Genomic DNA, 7,431 nt, shown 5'->3' with positions numbered 1-7,431 from the left:
GAGAAAGAGAGAAAGAGAGAGAGAGAGAGAGATGGAGGGAGGAAGGAGAAGAGAAGAGAAGAGAAAAGGAAAGGAAAAAGAAAAAGAAAGAAAGAAATGCCTCTTCTCAGTTAATGATATTTGCTGAGAGACCAGAGCTGGCATAATGATTTCTAAAATATACCTCACCTTGGTTAATTCAGAAAACCTAAGGAAGTACCACTTTACCTCTGTGAAATAATAGAAAATATATATATTGGTCTTTTTCCCCAGTTCCTGGCATACAACTCCTAAAACACTTGTAATTTTCTAATGATAAGAGCACGTTTTATTCTAATATTTGGTCTTTAATGTCCATCCCTGACACAGGCTCTTAAAACCCTTGTAGTTTTCTAAATTATAAAGCACTAGGAGCATATTCTATTCTATTGAGGTAACTCTGAAGCTTATGGAGAGCTCTAGGATGAGGGTCATTCACCAAAAGACAAAACCAGGATTAGAAGATTGGAATTTTCAGCCCACCTCCACCCCAAGCTCTAGGAAGGAGAGAGAGGCTGGAAATGAAGTTAATAATTGATCAAGTCTATGTGAGGAAACCTCCATAAAATCCCAAGAGTAGGCGGTCTGGAGAGCTTCCAGGTTGGTGAACACATCCACAACCGAAAGGGTGACATACACCAACCCATGGGGACAGAATGTCTTGAACTTAGATCTCTCACAGACCTTACCCTATGTATCACTTCATATGGCCACCCACCTATAGCTTTTACTATATCTTTTAATAAGCTGGTAAACATAAGTAAGGGTTTCAGCTTTCTGTGGCCTGTTTTAGCAAATAATCAAATACAAGGAGAAGAGGTCACGAGAACTTTTTTGTAGCCAAGTCAGACAGATATTGTGGTTAACCTGGGCATTTATTACTTTTATAATTGGCATCTGAAGCAGGGGGACGGGTGCATCTCATGGAATGGAGCCCTTAACCTCCACATCAGAACTGAGTTAAATAGACACCTAGCTTGTGTGAGAGAATTACTTGTTGTGGGGGAAACACACACACACACACACATTTGGTGACAGAAAGTGTCAGAATTGAAGTCATCCGTATGAAAGTAAAGAGACACACAGAAGGTGAACTGCAAGTTTTTCCAGTACAACCTATTAGGAAACTGATGTTTTTGCATGTTACAGGAACCCACTCTGTGAATTCACGCTATAAATGTGTCCAATTTGAGGTCTAAAGCAGGTATTTTCAGTTCTGATACTCAGAGATTTTTTCAAATACCCTTGTCATTTAATCTTACTTTATTACTCGGCTAGGGGCTGACTTGGGCTTGAATCATAAAATCCATTCTGCAAGAATTTTTACCACATTCACATGTTTGCAAACCCAAGGAAACTAGAGCGGCGAGCAGCTGAGTGAGCTCTTTAAAGCAGATGCATGCTGAATTTGGAAAAGTAACTGTTCTTTGCCCACTGAAATCATGACAGTTTTCAGACTCCTCAACCCAGTACCTCTTGAATATTAAAACTGACTTTCAGATAAAAGCTAGAAATAACTTCAAAGAAAATTAGAGATAGTCTTCAGGCTCATGACCATGAGATACATAACCGCCCATCTGGGTACCGTAAGTAGAGGGACTTTTGTCATGTTGGGAAAATACATAGGAAAAAAATTTTTTTTTACATTATAAAAACTGCCCTACAATGCAATTTAATACAATCCAATTAATATAGCACAGCATTGCCACTTAAAATACATTAAGTTGAGGGGTGCCTTGGTGGCTCAGTTGTTAAGCATGTGCCTTCTGCTCTGGTCATGAACCTAGGGTCCTGGGATAGAGCCCTGCTTTGGCCTCCCTGCTTTGTGGGAAGCCTGCTTTTCTCTCTCCCACTCCCTCTGCTTGTGTTCCCTCACTCGCTATGTTTCTCTCTGTCAAATAAATAAGTAAATATAATCTTTAAAAAAATACATTAAGTCAAGTGGCTGCAAAGGGAAAAAAATAAGTAGTTTTAAAATAAGACTTTCTGGTTACACAACTTTCAGCAATGCATTAGAAGTAAGGAATGAAAAAGTAGAGATGGGTGAAAGCTTTAAACTCATGGTTTCATTAGAGAGGTAACTGGTGCCTTTAAAAAGCTGAGTTATTGCAGCAAACTGCATATTCTGCGTGAAAAGAGCAGAAAACATGTCACATTTCTTATAAATGCTTTATCTTTTGTCATACGGACTCTGACTGTGAGAAATAACTTTTCTACAGACTATGAAATAACTCACCCCATAATAAGGTAACCGAGAATGATTCTCTCACACCTCAGTCCTCAAAATAGTATGTTCCCATATGGCTCTCTGAGTCGGCACTGACAAGGACCGACCTTGAGAATACATGCAGGAGGACAGAGTCTGAAACTGGGGAAACAACAAATTCTGTTCTTTTCTTCCCACAGAATTACTTCCTGTAGAGCAATGTTTCAAATCAAGGCTCCTCAAGACACAGTGTTCTCTTATTTGGTGAACAGAGTATTTTCCAATGTCTAAATTTCAGTGTCTAATGTAGTAAAGCATATTTTTGCCAAGCTCACCACCACTCTGCTATTTTATTTTACTTGTTCAAAAATTTATTTTATATGACTGACTCCTAAAGGTCTTTGATTTGAGCCCTTATAGTTATCTAATATAAAACAGAAAATGTTTCAAGATTTATAGAATCACCAGTCAACAAAGTAAAAGTTGGAAAATAGCTAGTAGATGGACAGTATATATCAGAAAATAAAATGTGGTGTATTTAATACAGTGCTTCTAATTCTACCTAAAAAGAATACTTGCATTATAATCTAAATATTTAAAGATGTTCATTACAAATTTGTTTATAACAGAACAACATGAAATTGATGTAAATATCCATCTCTTAGAGAGTGGTCAAGCAGTTATGATAAAGTTATGTAATGCAAGAAATTAAGCAATCATTAAAAGGGAGATATGCCTATGTGTACTCTCTTGGGAAGTGCTCCAAAATATAGTTACTCAGCCAAATCAACCACGTGTATTATATAAGTCACTTTATTTTTTTTTTTAAGTCACTTTATTTAAAATGTGTTTATGTGTCTGTTTACATGTATTTGAATGTGCATCCATGAAGCATTAACTAGAGAAATGAAATGACACATACCAAACTCTTATCTATAAACAGGTGTAAGTGGACATTTTTCATATTTCTGTCTTAGTACTAAATTTCCTTGAAAACTTTAGAATGAAAATTTACTTATATACTGATTTTAGAATGATAATGGTAATGATAATAAACTATAAAAGGTATAACATATAAATATATTTATAAATATTATATATATTTATTTTCCAATCTTAATATCTATATAATATATATTAATATAATGTGTGTATATATATATATACACACATATGTATATATTCCAATGCGTCTCTTTTTCTTAAGATATTCTCCCCAAGTTCCCACAACTATCACTACCCCCCAACCAATTCATTAAGATTTTAACACACTCCCATTCAGGGAATTCTTCTATCCCCTTGAAACACAGCACCCATTTTTAAAAAATCTGCATCAAATGATTATTTATTCATTGTATAGTTCACACAATGTTACATGATTTTCATGTGTACAACATTGTAATTGAAATCTCCATACATTACCGCAAGTGTAGATAACATCTGTCACCATACAACACTATTAAATATCATTGATTATATTCCTTTCCCTACGCTATACCTTTATTCCATGAGTTCTTCATTCCATAACTGGAAGCCCATGTCTCCCACTCCCTTTCATGCATTTTGCCCTTGCTTCCCTTCCATCTGGCAACCATCAGCTTGTTTTCTGTATTTGTAGGTATGATTCTGCTTTTTGTTTGTTTATTCATTTGTGTATGATCTAATAATTCTACTACTGGGTATTTACCCAAAGAAAACAAACAAACAAACAAGCAAACAAACAAAAAAAGAACTAATTCAAAAAGATATATGCACCCCTATTATTCTTTACAGCATTAGTTACAGTAGCCAAGATATGGAAGTAATCTATGTCCACCTGTCTACCAATAGATGAATAGATAAAAGTATGATATATATACAATGGAATATTACTCAGCCATAGAAAAGGATGAGGTCTTGACATTTGTGACAACATGGATAGAACTAGAGGATATTATGCTAAATAAGTCAGATTGACAATGACAAACACCATAAGATTTCACTCATACATGGCCTCTAAAAAGCAGAACACTTTGTATTCTCCATATAACTATCTCCTATCCTAGAATGAAAGTTCAGTAAAGTCTGGATCCAAGTGTTTATGTTTTCCCCATTATTCCCTTGGAAAAAACAAAGTCTTTGAGTAACTACAACTCATTTAGCAGGAAGAGCTAGCAAGCACATTGGATACATGGGTAAGCAAGAGAGAGGCAAAAAGAACCAGTGAAGCATGCTGTCTATACAACATTGGGTGAACATACTTTTTTTTTTTTTTTAAAGATTTTTTATTCATTTATTTGACAGAGAGATCACAATCAGGCAGAGAGGCAGGCAGAGAGAGAAGGAAGCAGGCTCCCAACTGAGCAGAGAGCCCGATGTGGGGCTCAATCCCAGGACGCCAAGATCATAACCCGAGCCAAAGTCAGAGGCTTAACCCACTGAGCCACCCAGGCGCCCCAACTTCTTAAGCTAGGTTTTTACATGTTCTGGCTGGTAGGAACTTCAAAGTTTGAATGAATGACTGAATCAGTGAATTCATAAACAAAATGAATCTTACTTTACTTTCTTTGAAGATAATACTCCTCAAAAGGAATTGAAAATAAATTCCCTCTGGAAAGGAACTGGGAAAGTGAACTTGGAAAAAGAACATAGGAGAAACCTATGTTACCAACCTCAGAAGCTTGCATGAAGCAGTCCTTGGATCTTATTTTGAATTTTTGTGAATTACTGAGTTTGAATAATTTATAATCCATTCGTGGATGTATTCAGATATAATTAAGCATTTATTCATACATTTGCTAACACTCATTTTAAAGTTTGTCAGATGACATAAGCCTATAGGTGGAAAAAAAATTTAGGCTGAAATTCAATACAGTTTATTTATTTTAAACCAAAGCTTTTCAAGGCTTGGGGGGAGGGGAGAAGATCCTCCTGTCAAAACCTCAAGGTTATGTTCCTCTCATTTACATTCCAGTGATTATATTGCTTTTATTCATACCTGTAGCTGAGTAATTTTATTTAATGTTTCATTCTGTTCTAAAATATGTTGTACCTGGCAAAATATTCCTAATTGTTATTTTTTTAATATAGTGTGTCTTTTTGCTATTTATTTCAAAACTCTATCAGCAAAATCTTTATTGTAACTTTCCTGGCCTTCAGATACTTATTCAGTTTTTATGGGGTTTGACCATAAAATTATGTCTACCTTATATATGTTCTTTCTTTTAAACTGCCGCTTCTCCAAATGTGGTTACTTAATTAACATCATATCACTTGCCAGTCCAGAGAATAGCAGGAGCTGGCTAACAAGTATTCTCATCTGATGTTATGAAGGCAGAATCCCCATTCATCTTTTCCTACATCCTTAATGAAGTTCACCCATATCTCCAGCATGCATGCAAGCTCTTCTTGCTAAATAGGACATAGTCATCCATAGACTATATGTTGTCAACATTAGCATAGGTGTCTCAAAGTTGTTTTCTTCCAGCTTACCACTATAATAAGGTTGGTTAACAAATATTTTTCCTATTATTTTATAGACAAAGCTTTACCTATTATTAATGTTTCATTGAGTTAACGGTATCATTTAATTCAGACATTTCTCAGGTAACATTGTACTTCCTTGAGTCACAAAATTAGAAACTAAAGTTAAAGCTGATAATAAAAACTGTGAAAGTTATTTTGGAATAATATAATTTTTCAAGTATGAGTTATTGTCACTTCATAATTTTTTTAAAAGTGGAATTTTAAGAATAAGAGGTAAAAAATAAGAATGGAGAGATAAAGGCATGGAGAGGTCAAAATGTAAGTTCTCTAGTGGTGAAGGCACAATACACCAACCAATGCTGGGAAACATCAGAAGGAAAATTAATTAATAATTTATAAGATTCAAAAGTTAACATGTTACCTTTTCCTCTGAGAAATAAATATGCACTTATAATGTTAAAAATAAAATGCATTAGACTGGTCTGTTAATGTTGATATAAAGTACTATAACATTTAAAGAGTTTTTTCATAAATAACCTTAAAATTAATATATACATGAACTTGGAGAAATCGCCAAACTAAAATACTTTCATCTCGATGTCAGAGTTCAATATACAGAGAAGGAATAGAGGGAAAATATCAAACTTGATGAATTTTTTATTAGCTTATTGACTTCTGAATGTTTTTGGAGTCATATAAATAGAGATTTTTCTTGACTGAAGTCATGTCAAGGACTGTAGTTTATAACCAAATACAATAGTGTGAACAATATTATTTTTCTGCACAAAGTTCTCAGTGTAGGCCATAATTAAAACCCAGATAAACAGAATAAAATACTGTGTGATATTCAGGTCCATCTGCTACCGTTGGAAATAAAACTGTGCTGTTGTCTAGAATGACTGTAGATCTACTAATCTTATATTTCCAAGATGTTTATTTTCTGTTAGAAAAAAAAATGTTCCTTGAATTAATTTTATGTTAAAAATAGGGATCAAGAGCACATAACCATACTGTGAAACCACTTATCTCTGAATATATAGCCAAAGGTGAGAAATACTGTTGATGCAACCAACCTTTTTATAGGAATTCTGTGATAATAGAGACATTTTATATAATTCAACTTTTTAAAACTCAAGGAACTTCAGAACAAGTATTATCTAGCAGATAATTTTACAAAGATTATTCTGTGGGCTTTTTGTGGGGTTTTTTTGTCCACATTTTTTTTAACTATTTGAAAATAAGATGTTTTATTGAATAAATTGAATGGAAGATATGAAAGACTTATACACTGAAAATTTCATGTCATTGAAAGAAACTAAAGACCCTAAATAAATGGAGTATTCCAGATTCACAGATTAAAAAAAATAATACTAAGTATCAATAAATAGTAAGTATTTGAAAGACTGAAATTTGTACATATTTCCAGATTGCCCAATTTATACTAAATGTATATATCAATAATTTTATATGATTCAGTCAAATATGTAGTAATATCCCTAATGATTCTGGATGGCATTTGATAATTACCTTAAATAGATTATAGCCCATTAATTGTTTTAAAATTAGATGTCTCATTTTATTTTGGAATGTTTCAATTATTTCTCAAGTATAGCTGACATACAATATTCTCTTAATTTCAGGTATATATATTTATTTTCTATTTTTATACATTTTGAAATATATCTGCTAGTCTACCTATTATCTGTCACCATACAAACTTATTACAATATTGCCTTCTATAA

The sequence above is a fragment of the Mustela nigripes genome, chromosome 5, assembly GCF_022355385.1.
Source record: "Mustela nigripes isolate SB6536 chromosome 5, MUSNIG.SB6536, whole genome shotgun sequence".
NCBI classification, from domain to species: domain Eukaryota; kingdom Metazoa; phylum Chordata; class Mammalia; order Carnivora; family Mustelidae; genus Mustela; species Mustela nigripes.
The sequence above is the reverse complement of the archived record's forward strand: the minus strand, read 5'-3'. Positions refer to the sequence as shown.